This window comes from Apteryx mantelli, chromosome 3, assembly GCF_036417845.1.
Source record: "Apteryx mantelli isolate bAptMan1 chromosome 3, bAptMan1.hap1, whole genome shotgun sequence".
NCBI lineage: Eukaryota > Metazoa > Chordata > Aves > Apterygiformes > Apterygidae > Apteryx > Apteryx mantelli.
The window spans coordinates 100,710,470-100,723,574 of NC_089980.1; the positions used below are offsets into that span (position 1 = coordinate 100,710,470).

A 13,105-nucleotide genomic window follows, 5' to 3' on the forward strand; every position below is an offset into this window, starting at 1 on the left:
CCAGTATTCAACAGTACGTTCAGGCCTCAACACTTGCTTTTACAAGACCTCGTGTTCCTATTCAGCAATACAAATCTGCTTTGCTTTAATATTATAATATTAGCCACACATACCAGAAGTATAAGTTTAATAGTGTCCTATAATCAGAGGCTTTTGCAATTTGTTCTGTATGTTTTCATGCCACCAAGTAATTAGGATATTCCAGTTCCAGAAACACGACCTCATATTTTTATGAGTACACACTATTTATTTCATTAAACTTATCCATCATTTAAAAAGAATGTTTCTAAAGCTATTTCAACCCCAAACAACTACAACCCATAGCGGGAAACCCTGTTGTAACAGAAGCTTTTGTACCCCTTTTAACTGGAGTCTTTTGGGAGTTCTCTCTGATGCGCAGCTTCAGAAAAGACATCACACTCAACAAATGCTGTTGTCTTCTGTCTTGAATAAAGGAAAATGGGAAGAAAATTGTGTGCACAATTGTGGGCTGAAGCATGGTGGTCAAAAAAACCCAAAAACACAGGTGTAACAATAGAGAAACTGTACTCAACAGACTGCCTACCAGGCAAGATAAATACCATACTGTAACACAACAGCTTAAGTAAAACCTTCTACAATGACCGGAGAACATGCCTCATCGGCTCCTATTCCCAATGAGAAGTAGTATGATAAAACAGCGGGAATATTTGAGAAGATAAATGTCTATGAAATAATACAGCAGAAGAATTAATGGAGACAGAAAGTGACACTCCCGTCCTCTCATGATTCTACACAATTGATGAACTAAAGACACTTATCTTCAAACTCTGCTAAGGAATAAGTTTAAATGTTTCTGGACTAGTCAGAAAAAACTAAAAATTCAACTTGTATGATTTCATGCAATAAACACACTCCAGTTGTGTAAGATGCATCAGAAAACATGAACAGTTTTCTGCCTTTTTTCATGTATCACCAATGTTTTATATGGCACATAAAAATCTTTATATTTACTTAATTTATACTGTATCCATTCATCCATCCCTTCAAACAGGGTTCTACCCAAAATGGCTATGAAGCTGCTATATACAAGCTTTGTCTGCAGTTACCAGGAGTTATCACTGACAAAACATCGCAAAGCCTCAGGACTGGTTACCCAGCATTTTCAGCTACTCGAAAGCCAACTCCTTGCTGTGTTCTTAGGTCAACTCAAAAGCCAAAAACCATCACCTCTACTAGCACTGCTTTACCTCTTCAGCACTGTAAGAGTTAAAAAGGAAGAAAGCTGTACCCAACATCTCATTACTATCCAAATAAAGACAGCAGTAAACCAGGCTTTAAACAATCTGGTCAAATTTATCAGATCAAGTGACCTAGCAGATTTTTGCTCCCTTCTTTTTGTTCCTTCAGTTAGCAGGTGCTTCTGAAGATAAAGTGATATGAACCAGCGTTAATCCTCCCAAGCGTCATCTTTTCACTACTAGAATAAAGTTGTGCTTCAGCCGGAGAGACCACAGGGCCACAGCAGGTAGCAGTGAGGGGCCTCTGAGACCCCACTCACCACAGACCTTTCAAGGACTCCAAAGACTGCAGTGCCCAACTCTGCTATTAGACAAACGAGGACTGTGAGGTACCAGACAGGCCTGCTCTTTTCTGCCTTCATCATGTTTATCTTCTGTCCCCCAGAACAATCAAAATTCCTCACTAGTCATTTCCTTATCCTCTCTATTACCATCTTGCTCCTCATACCGCTCTTGTTCTGTTTCTTCAGAATAAAAAGGAAAGCCATAGAGAAGAAAAAAAAGAATAAGCATATATTTATTAAAAAAAAGGAGAAAAAAGACCTGGGATAGCGGGAGTGAATAAAACGGCCAAGAATTATAAATCTTTTGTGCCCTTGATCCCGATGGCAGACTAATAATGACAGACTGTCTTCAAGGCAGAACACAAATGGAAAGTATTGTTTAAAAGTATATTCAGAGTGCCAAATCGATAGATTTCATGATACCTCACTGGAATAAAGAGCTCACATATCAGTTTTTACTTAAAAGTTTATTTCGTGCAGTTTCATTTCATAATAACCATCTTTGCTTTGGATTAAGTCTGGAAAGAGATCGGTTTTGCTTTGAGAAGCTATAGGATGCCAACAGATTTCTCAGAGACAGCTGCACAACTGGTCTCCAAAAGTAAAATAAAATATTAACACTAGAAAAGAAGAAAGGACCAACACACGAAAGCAGCGCAATTCTCATTTTTCCAGGCACAAAGGATGGAGTAAGAACTTGACACAGCAAATAATTCTTTTTGAGCGAAGAAAGCATCAGCATCCTTTTTTATTCAGCTAAAGCATAAATGCAACAGGACCGTCTATGGCTGGGTGAATGGTTCTGTCTTCTTCAAATGCTTGAAAAATCCGAAAGCTAACAATTTGGACTGATCGAGGGTTATTAAGGGTTAGACAAAAATAGCAGGAATACAGAGTTAAACAGGTAGTTTTTTAGGACCTACTAACAGATCAGAATATTCTCTTTCAACTTAAAAACAACAAAAAAACCTCCAAATTTGAATAGCTTACATTTTTAGACAATGGTCTATTGCCCACCAATTGAAAGTAATGAAGTTACTCTATTCCTGTAATTGACTATATTTGCTGATGGTTATGCTTACAGTTTATTATATATTTTTAATTATGAAATCTTTCTGACATATTTTATTCTGTTGCTCAGAAAGCCATTTTCCTTTATCCACATTATTGCTTTGTCTTATTACTCTTTACAAATACTCTGTAGGCCAAAAAGCCCTTTACACTTAAACACTGCCCATATGCTATCAGTGAATTTAATCATTACGAAGTTTTGTGCAGAGAAGAAAAAACACATTCTATGTTTTCTTACCACTCTGTGCTCTCATTTTTTTCTAAAAAATTATCACTTTTATATAATGTGAGGTTATAGAGAGAGAATGAATTTCTTGCACTTTTCATTTTTCTTCACAATGAAAAGTCTCTATTTTAAACAGCATATCTTCCAAGTCATATCAGTAGCCATAACAGGCCAAGGACATAGAAGAGATATTATGTAAATATTATATACAAATAATTATTTATAAACCTGGCACCATTTCTATCCTAAAAGCTACAGGTATTCTCATTTTTATTAGCCCTCATACATAAAAATATACTTGTCCTTCCAAGTTTTCCTTTTATTTAGTCTGAAGATATTGCATCAAAATATAATTAATCTTTTCTCATTTCTAGCATATATTCTTACAGATACTTTTCCGTTTTCTTCATTTATAATGAAATTGCAGATTTAACAATATTTAATATTGCAGCACTGATACGTCAATACAATGTTAAAACTTAGTAATATTTATCTCCTTACAAAGATCACACCCTGCCTTATTGATTCACGGACTACTTTGAAAATCAGATAAATAATAAAACGTATAGACCAAAACCATTAAAAATAGCTTCTGTTGTACCATCAGACAACCAAGAGGAGAAACCATTTATCCTGTCATTCCGCAGTCACCACTTAGCATCAGTGCCAACTTTGCATGAAACGTTTTACAGTCGTTTCTCTTTTTAAGCAGAAGGATGAAGAGCTCTTTGTTTTTGTTGTTTTTTCCCCCTTTTGGCATATCTTATGACAAGGAAGAGGCAAACTTCTCAGATAGAAATTCACGCAATCTCATGAAGAGTCAGCACATGGTCAATCAGCAAACAGTTGAATGACCTTGCCTCTTTTTATGGATGACAAAAAGGGAATGGGGGATGAGGGGAAGCCTATCATCGATGAGGAGTATTTATACTACCTAAGAAATGCAATAAACCTTAAACTATTTCATAAATCCACATTCAAATCACAAGTAATTTCTGAAATAGGTCTTGACACTTACTATCTTCAACTTCTCCAGGGGTTTAAAAGCAGATACTGGGCAGTTCTGGATATATCATGCCTGCAGAGTCTTTGACTGTAGTCTACTGTGACTTTGACAAGGAAACCACAGTTATTCGGGACTGTGGATCTCTTTTCGCTGGGGGTCTGGTGTCACATGTTCACAGAGCAGCCTTCAATCCCCTCATCACCAAAGTGATTTTGACTTTCCTCTGAATCCTGTTAAGATGGTCCTTTCACAGCTACGTTTTCTACAGTTAATGTTCATCCTTTCCAAACTGCAGCCTTATGTCTCATTTCAATACAAACTAGTGACCTGCTTAAAAGGCTCTAAATGGTTTTGACTGAAGCAAAAGAAATTAGATTGAGAAGAACTACACCTATAAGTAACTTTCATCTAGATTTTGTCTCAACTTATTTGCCAGGTTATACGATTTCCCCACTACTCCTAAATTCTCAGGTATCTGTTATACCCCAAAGCTCTTCTTCAGGTTTGACTTGCTGCTGTTCCCCTCTGACATTTCTCCAAGCCACACAGAATTGTAACACTGGAAAGGCTGCTTCCTGGTACAGGTCGAGGGGCTCATCACTGTGTAGCACAACTGTGCTTGCATTATTTCTCTTTAAGAGTTATCATGATCTGTCCTAACTCTCCTAACAACTTTGGCTCGCATACTTGCTTCCTATGAATTCCTCAGAACTTCAGCTTTGTCATATTTCAAGGTTTATTTCTAAATGTGTTTACTGATCAAAGCATGATTATGGGACATACAGGAAGAGGTCTAACAGATAACAGAAAGCAGATGTTTTTAAGTTGTGTACAGTGCCCACACACCAAGCTGGTAACTGCAGAACACGTTTTTATTTTAGTACACTAAATACAAACACAGATTTGAATACATGGAAAACAGAAGCCTTGTCATGTGTTAATTCATTATATTTTGTTTCCCCTCAGAAACATTTAAGAGCATGAACAGCAAAACAAATACCACAAATCCCAGCTTGGTCTCTTAAGATAAAAATCAAATGTTGGGAATACATATATTCTATCAACAAAGATGCAGATTTTCCAATTACAGCTAATTACTCTATTTATAAAATGGTTTTCTACAGAGTCCTTTCATATTCAGAATTGTTTAAAGTGGCATCTCTAATGATTTCTGAAGAATAAGAATATTTTGAGCTTGTTATTTTGGCTAATTGCTATTCACAATAATGAAAAATGCAGAAAGATACATTCCCCAAACAAATCAAAAAAGAAACCATATATTTAACTCTAATTAGACCTTATCAGTGTCCTGGAGTAGTAGAAAGCACTTCCTAATAAGATTTAATATTGTTTTTAATCACTTCTCAGTGCACTCTTCCACCCAGTCAAAATTCACAAGCAGGAACAACTTCTTAAATTTTTCCCACTAAAAAAAAAAAGAAAAAAAGATACCTACTGGTAAGTTTGAATTCAAATCCAGTCAGCATAACATTTTGTGCATTATCTATACTGGCAACTTCTAAATCAACATGAGATGTTTTCTGAGAAATTGGTTCTCATTCAAACACGAATTGAGAGAAAACCTACGGCCTTTACTGAAAAGGTTAGGTTAGATACCCAAGAGGATGCACTCCCTCCTGGCTTTAAAACCTATAAAACACGTTTATTATTTATTATATTTATTAGTATATTATATTAAAAACAAATTGACAATAAACAGAAACAAAGTAACTTTTTTGTTCTTTTGGGTATACGGGAAGTCAACATGAGAAAGACGACTGGAATAAAGGCTCAGTCTACCACTGAGCAGAGTTGCAGTCTGGGACACAGGTGGAACTACCTAAGGCATATAAAATGTTCTTCCTGCTAATGCTGTTTTGTAGGATTGCAGAGTCTGACTTACGAGATGTTCATGATGCTCAGATGAGTGTTCATGAAGAAACATACTGCAAACCTTCTCAATAATCAACTTCCCTACTCAGTCATTAAGAAAGCAAATTTATTAATTTGTTAATAATAATTAAAATACTTATTTAAGAATCTATAAGTCAATGTATTTGCTTTGGAACATACTATTCTATAAGTGAAAAAGTATCAAATCTATGTTTACTTGAGGGGAAAAGTAAGTGACCAAAGACTTCTCACCCTCACTGGTAAATATAGAAGTCTCTTCTAATTGTCCCGTTTAAGTAGAGTTTAGGAATGACATTTAAATCTCTCTACTCACTTATACTTTATTATAGCTTTTCAATACATCACAGGTGAACTAAAGAACAGTTTAACATACCAGACTGAAAATTTGATTTTGATTCCAGACCCTCTAAAAGAATAGTATGGATTCCTTTTCTTCTGCCCTTTGTGCACTGTTTCTGCATACTTCTCAGGACTGCCTTATTATTTGTAGCAATGTATCAGAAAAAAAAGCAGCTCTGTTCACTATAGAGACATCTAAGCACAGCTGTAATAAAGTAATGAAATATTTTTCTCTGTTAAAATACTCATTGACTCAATGTCAAATCAGTATTTTTACCCATATCTAACAGTAAAAAAATTAATTCAAAAATCTGAATAAAGCAAACTAAATACATCTTTGCCAATGAAAGCACTGTAGTAGCATACAAAAATTCAAGTGACAAAGTGCACACTCAAACTAACAGGTATCATCTCTTCTAGAGTTAAGTCCTCTTACGCTACACAAATGCTAGAATTCTACTTACACTAAAGCTTTTACTTTAAAATATGATATTCTTCTTGAGACCAAAATCAAATGTGCAGATTTGACAGAACTCAATTTACAGCTCAGTAAATTAAAGATGATGGCTTGTATCTTCTTCATTATCACTCAGGTCAATCACTAACTGAAAATAATTTTTTCTTCCCGAAGTAATATTTTCCCATTTTTCTCATTTTTATTAACAAATGACTCTGTTTTGAGTTTTCTATGTATTGTTATTAAAACTTCGCCATCATGTATTTTAGATATAAAATTAACAAAACGCCAAATATCAACATTTGTTATATCAAATTATGCAAAATATCTGTAGTGTCTTACTAAAAAACAGATGGCAATCTTCAAGTCAGAATAACACAGCCTAGAGAAAAATGGAAAAATGCTTGCTTGAATCTTTGCTTGTCCTTCAATGCTCACTTACAAGTGCTTTTCCTCCTCTCCACTCTGTTGGGCACTGTATAGACATTGTTTTTGTATAGACATTGTGTTTGATGCAACTGGTATTTCAACCTAGATCTAGAACTGATCACTATTGTCTTCTTACTCAATTACACATTTGAAGGAAAGAAAAACAAAACAAACACCAGAATTTAACCTGCACTGTTTTGATATTTTTGCACTGGGTTTTCCCCCTTGTACTTCATTTCACTTTAGCTCACAAAGCCACAATCTTTGTATATAATTAAAATTGTAACAGTAAAGCATCTGTCAAAGAAGTGTAAACAATACAGGTAAGGACAATTTTGGTAGTCTTCTATAACAGAAGGATCTCCAGTTCAGTCTCCAGGACAACATCCCAACAACTCCAAAGACAGGATTTAATAATATTATTTTTTTTAATATGACATGTAATCTCCTGAAGTCAACCGGTCACTTCAGTAACGCCAAGCCAAACAGAGACATCAAATCCTTACTCAGAAGTTCCTTCAGTATAACATTGTATACAGTGCATCATATATTGTTCTGTGAACCAAAACAAACTGTGGTAAGGCTGAAACAACTTGGTTTACATCCTGGTTGGATGTAAGTGCAGCACAGTAAGCTTTAGGCTTTTCCTGTCCCACAGAGGAACTGCCCAGGTCTTATACACACAGCCCAGGCTTTGGGGCTACTGCACTCTCATCAAGTAATCTCAGTGATTTCAAACAGTTACCTTCTCTGCAGGGGCCTGAGCACAGTAACAAAACAGCTCTCCTAAAACAAACTGCATTTTATTTTTACAATATTTCAGCCTCATTCCTTCAAATGATCACTATACCTGCCCTCTCTGAAGAGAATTCCTTTTTAGCTAGCCAGCTCTCTTCTTCTCCTGACATTTTTCAAGCATTTACTGATGAAACACATATCTTGAGCAACTCTTTATTGCTTATTTTTCCTGCCAGTAAACTAGTAAATCAAATTAATATAGTAATACAGTAAAAAAAACAAAATCACAACAATTGTATCAATAGAAAATCTCAAACCAGTATGACAATGTTTAATCCTAGATTTGTACTATGTTTTGTTTTAAAGGAGAGTTTGCCTACTTGCCGGTGCATTTCAGTTTTGTAAACAAAAAAGGGCTACATGAGTGTCATTGTCTTCCCTTACACTTGCATTATTTTCATGTACTGAAAAGTACCCTTGCTTCAGGGGTAACAGCCTGAGTTCACATGGTGATATCTTTTTTAATATTCTGACACACACCACAGAGTCTACCAACATCAAAAATTTGGTGGCTTGATAATTTATTCATTTATTCCTGGCTCACAGTAATTTTAAAATGAAAGATTTAAAAAGACCTTTTATTTTTCCATACTCATCATTCTAATAATACATAGCTTCAGATGAATTTAACAGTCTCCAAGCAATGCTGATATTCTTTACAGTGTTCACAAAACATTGTATTAAAAGGTTACCCAAGTATTTGGGCAACAGTTTGTCCAGCTTACTTTTTTACATACCCTGAAGTCCTAAGATATCACTAATTCATTTTATCAATTTTATTGTGATTTTAATTCCAAAATAGTGTCATTTGCCATGGGTACACCTACACATCTAGGTTGTGGCTGTATTTTGCAATGTATTTGATTTCACATATTCTGCAGATGGATTACCAATGGATTTGTACAGTGAAAACCTTTTTCTTGACTGTTCTGAAAATAGTGGTTGGACCAAAACTTATTCACTCTCCTTATCCTCGGAAGTAAACCAGAAAGGACATAAAATTAAGGTTAAATTCCCCACAGGTTTTACAAATTATACCAGAAATCAAATGAGACAAAACACCATTCCCTGGCTTTATGAAAAAAAAAAATATATATATACACTTATATTCAAGTACAAGTTTCTGATACATTTTCCCTGTTTATAGAGAAAGACATTACTGAGAGAAAATCTATGAATATCTCCACAGTTGCATCCTGTCAACCATAAAGATATTCTGAAATTTCTATAATAATGAAACACATACCATGGACAAAGAATTAACACTGCATTATAAACAAATTAAAATAAAAAATAATAAAAATAGCATTGTGTTATTGGGTGAAATCATTTACTGAGTAGCATAGGTCTTCTCATTTCTGGTTTCAGCTATCGGGGGGAAAAGAAAAGGTTGGTCCTGCACCATTTCTTCTCCCTTTCCCAAAGCTCTTAGAGGGAAACACATACCTCTTATTCTTTTTATTTACAGTTTAACTGTTTTTCAACTACAAATCAGAGGAAGATGATTATTAATCTGAAAGACAATTTACATGAATACAGATAAGTTAGTTCTATTTTTCCATTACATGCTTCAGCTAGTATTAATTCATCCTGTCTCCTCGTAATCTCCTGTTTTTCTCAACCATATTTGAAATAGTTTTTAATAACTTACTTCTTAACCTTTTTTGGACCTCTTCTACACACGTTCTATTCAATATCAACATGGTTCCACCAAAGTTAAAAAAAAAAAAAAAAAGCAGAATGGTAATAAGCATTTTTAGTCAGCAAGTCTACCCTGACTAAGCAAGGACATGAAAACTACAGGTAGACCTACAGCAGTAAATTTGGCCAAGACAGCTAAGTCAGAGATGAACATACAGAAGTGTCCCCTCCCTATTCAAATGGAGTACAATGGCAGAAGACTATAATCTGAGCCCACTTCTACCAGACAGACTGCATTCTAATCATTTAGTTTGCTGTGCATGTGATGGGTGTTTCCAGTGGTTGGTGTAGCACGCCAGTATTTTTACACAAGAAAAGCACTACCAGTGTAAACGCAGTCTAAACTATAAACATAATTCTGTATTACAAAGCACAACCTCACCACCACTGAAAAATGTAGGATAACTTCTGGTCTTTGCAAGATGCTGTTTAAACATCTATTGTCACTAATGCTACCAACAAGCTTGGAGAGCAAGACATTAAATATAAGTTAGGACTGTAATCTCTCCTTCCCCCCATCTCTCACTTCCAGGTTACTTACTTTCCTAAAGCACCTATTCTCACTTCAATTAAAACAAAACCAGGAACTAGGCTGTTGACAGCTTGTCAGTTTCCAAGGTATGGTGAATATTTACCCATTGTAGGGTATTAAAAATACCTTTTGGAGAATCACAATATTCATATAATCACAATATTTAGATATCTCACTATTACTAAACTTGCATAAAAGGGACTACTTAATTTTAGTTTGCTTTGTGAAAGCTTACCAATATTTCAAACAAAAAAAAACATATGTGGCAGCCAGACTAATGTAAGTACTTAACACGGATACAAACAGACTAAGACTTGGCAATAAAATTAAAACCCATGATAGTCGACCTAATGCTAAGCCCCTTATTTCCTCCAAACATCTAGGCACATTCCTATTTAAATAGAGTCTTCCATCACCTTGCCCTCACATAGCTCGAATTCAGGTATCATGCTACCAGTTAATCTGACAGACATAATGTATTCACTAAGAATTATTGCCTACAGAAAGAAAATGCAGGTGTGCAAGGGTCCATGCTAATTAATCAGTAATGAAAATGCAAGGACTACGAAGGCAGAGTCCTCCAGAAAAAGCTTTTCAAAGACTGCACCCCATATCCAGCATATTTTAGGATATTTAAGGAGATAATAATTAGTAAAGCCTAATCGATTTATTACAGGTATGCAAATGATATTTCTGAAAGCATTTAACTCCAGAAGCTGCCACATACTCATGTTTTTCAAGTGGGCATCACAAGATTTAAGGGCAACCCACCATCAACAGATGAAATTTAACCCTGTGCTACACACAGCAGAGACAGCCGTATGCCCCACAAATCCTTCCAAACATCGCAACCACCCAAAAAGCAGGGCCGGGCAGGCAGGAATTTGACCCAAAAGAGGCGCTTAGGCCCTATCCGCTCAAGGTCAAAGCAGGACAGCTCTGCCAGCCTGACACCGAGCTTGTTCCCGGGCCGACAGGGTCCCCTGGGCAAGCAGGGCCGGCAGCAGCCGCCGCGGCCGGTCCCCGGCGGCGAGAGGGGCTGCGCAGCCACGAAGCCCACCCGGGCCTTGCCTGCGCCGCCCGGCCCGGCCCGGCCCGCCGCGGCCCTCGCTCCCCTCGCCCCCAGCGCCGACGCCCGGGCCCGGGTGGGCAGGGCTGCCGCCCCTCGGCCCGGCTCGGCCACGGCGCCCCCCTGCCCGGCACAGCCCGGGCGAGGCGAGGCGAGGCGCGGAAGGGGCCGCGGCGAGGCCCCGCGCCGGGGCGGCCGGGGCGCACGGCGTTACCTGAGCGACCAGCGCCGGAAGAGCCCCACTGCCGCCGGCGCCCCTGACAGCTCCCGGCGTGCACCGCGCCGCCGCTGCCGCGCCTCGCCGCCCTGCCCGCGCGGCGCCGCGGCGCCCCCTGGCGGCTCGCGGCTGCGCCAGACGCGGTCGAGCGGCGCTGGAGGGGGCGGGGCGTGGGCGGGGGAGTGGGGAAGTGGGCGGGGATTGCGCGTGCGCGCATGCTGTTTCCCGAGAGGCGGGGGAACTGCTCAGCCGTTTAATAGAGCGTGATTGACTGTTTTTACCTCAGAGCTGTTCCTCGTCGCCCGATGCGCGTTCGTCAGGAGCGGTTCCGCGCGGGCCACCTCTGCCGCGCCGACGTGGGGCGCCCGGCGCGGCAGAGGCCTGGTTTTGCTAGTGTAAATGGGTGACTAGTGGATGGCTCGTGGTGGTTGATGTGTCAGTGCTGGTGTGTGCACGTGAAAAATGTTGTATTTGTGGATATGCCGGCGTTGGCTGGGGGCCATTTGTCTGGTTTCTAATTGCACAAAGGAGGAGGTGGTTATGTATTTGTGGTTTTTGAGTTTCCATGAGGGATTTTAGACCTCACAGAAGCTGTGGTCTTAATGCTGCAGGTGGGAAAAGTATGCACGTATGTGTTGATGGTAATAAAAACAAGTTTATATATACACACCTGCATATGTATATATTTGTTTTCTCTTTATGTATTTAGCCAAAGATACTCTGGGTAAAAATGGAAGAGTTATGGTACTTTAAAAATTACTATTATTATTTAGTATTTTCTAAAAGTAAATCTGTTTTTTGTGATAAACATTCTTGAGCCCTTACTGCACAGAAGGATCTGTGTAAGGAGCCCTCATGGACAACCCTGCAAGGAATTTTTTACTGCAAGAGTGATTTTTTTCCTGTAGAGTTTACTAGCTCTTCAGGATCAGGAGTGCAGTTCTTAGATTGCAATCTGTTGGAACTGGAATGATGACTTTGAAGCTCAAATTTAAGCAGGCTTTATAATAGCAAATATTAATTCTGATTATAAATGGCTTAAGTAAATGCTAACAAAAATATGTGCAATGAGCATATATAAGAAATCTTTCAGGCTTTGTCTGAAAGTAGTTCTTAGAGATTTTCCCTTGGCAATATTTTAATGGTTATAAAACAGCTGCGATCTTTCCAATAATCATGAGCTGCTTGTGAGCAGACCTGCAATGTCTTGTCACACTCTCATTAACAGATTCCCTGGCTCATAAGGGGAAGTGGCCTCATAAATTCTCTGGAGCTTTACATGTGTTTAGACAGATCTGATTTTTGCGGCCCCCAGTTTTGTGAATGCATATAGTCTGGATGGTTTTGTTTGAAGCTTCAGCCTTGCGAAGGCTGGATCCCTTGGGAAGAGATCCCTGGATCTTCTGAGAATGTCCTTTCTCATTATATGTAAGATTAGTGGCTAGTTCTCTTCATTTTGGAAAAAGTTTGAAAATATGAACAGGAAATGTTAAAAAGGACGTTTAAAAAAAAGTTTAAAGCTTCTTTCTAACTTTAGGAGGAGATACAACTTTTGAAGGCAATGATTTGCAAAACTGTCCATTGTTTCATAAATGAGGCAGAACTGTTGCAGCAGTAAGACATACAAAACTTTGCATTGTTTTGTATATGTTAAGAACAAATAATTGAGGGGGACCAACATAACATTTAATCTTTCGTTTTAGAGTGTTAACTAAACTCATAGTGGAAAAAAACCAGGTAATATTATTGTACCCATCAGCTAGCACAATATGTCATTACGAT

General features: G+C 38.0%; 1 protein-coding gene across 3 annotated transcripts in view; it reads right to left on the reverse strand.

Annotated features, from left to right (window-relative positions):
• The window catches only part of DOP1A (DOP1 leucine zipper like protein A), a 72,708-nt gene extending 61,365 nt beyond the window's left edge, over nucleotides 1–11,343 (reverse strand). For all 3 annotated transcript variants that reach the window (XM_067294055.1, XM_067294053.1, XM_067294052.1), the window contains exon 1: nucleotides 11,321–11,343. The gene's annotated coding sequence lies outside the window, so the exon portion shown is untranslated. The remainder of the gene's footprint in view (nucleotides 1–11,320) is intronic.
• Nucleotides 11,344–13,105: the final 1,762 nt, after the last annotated feature.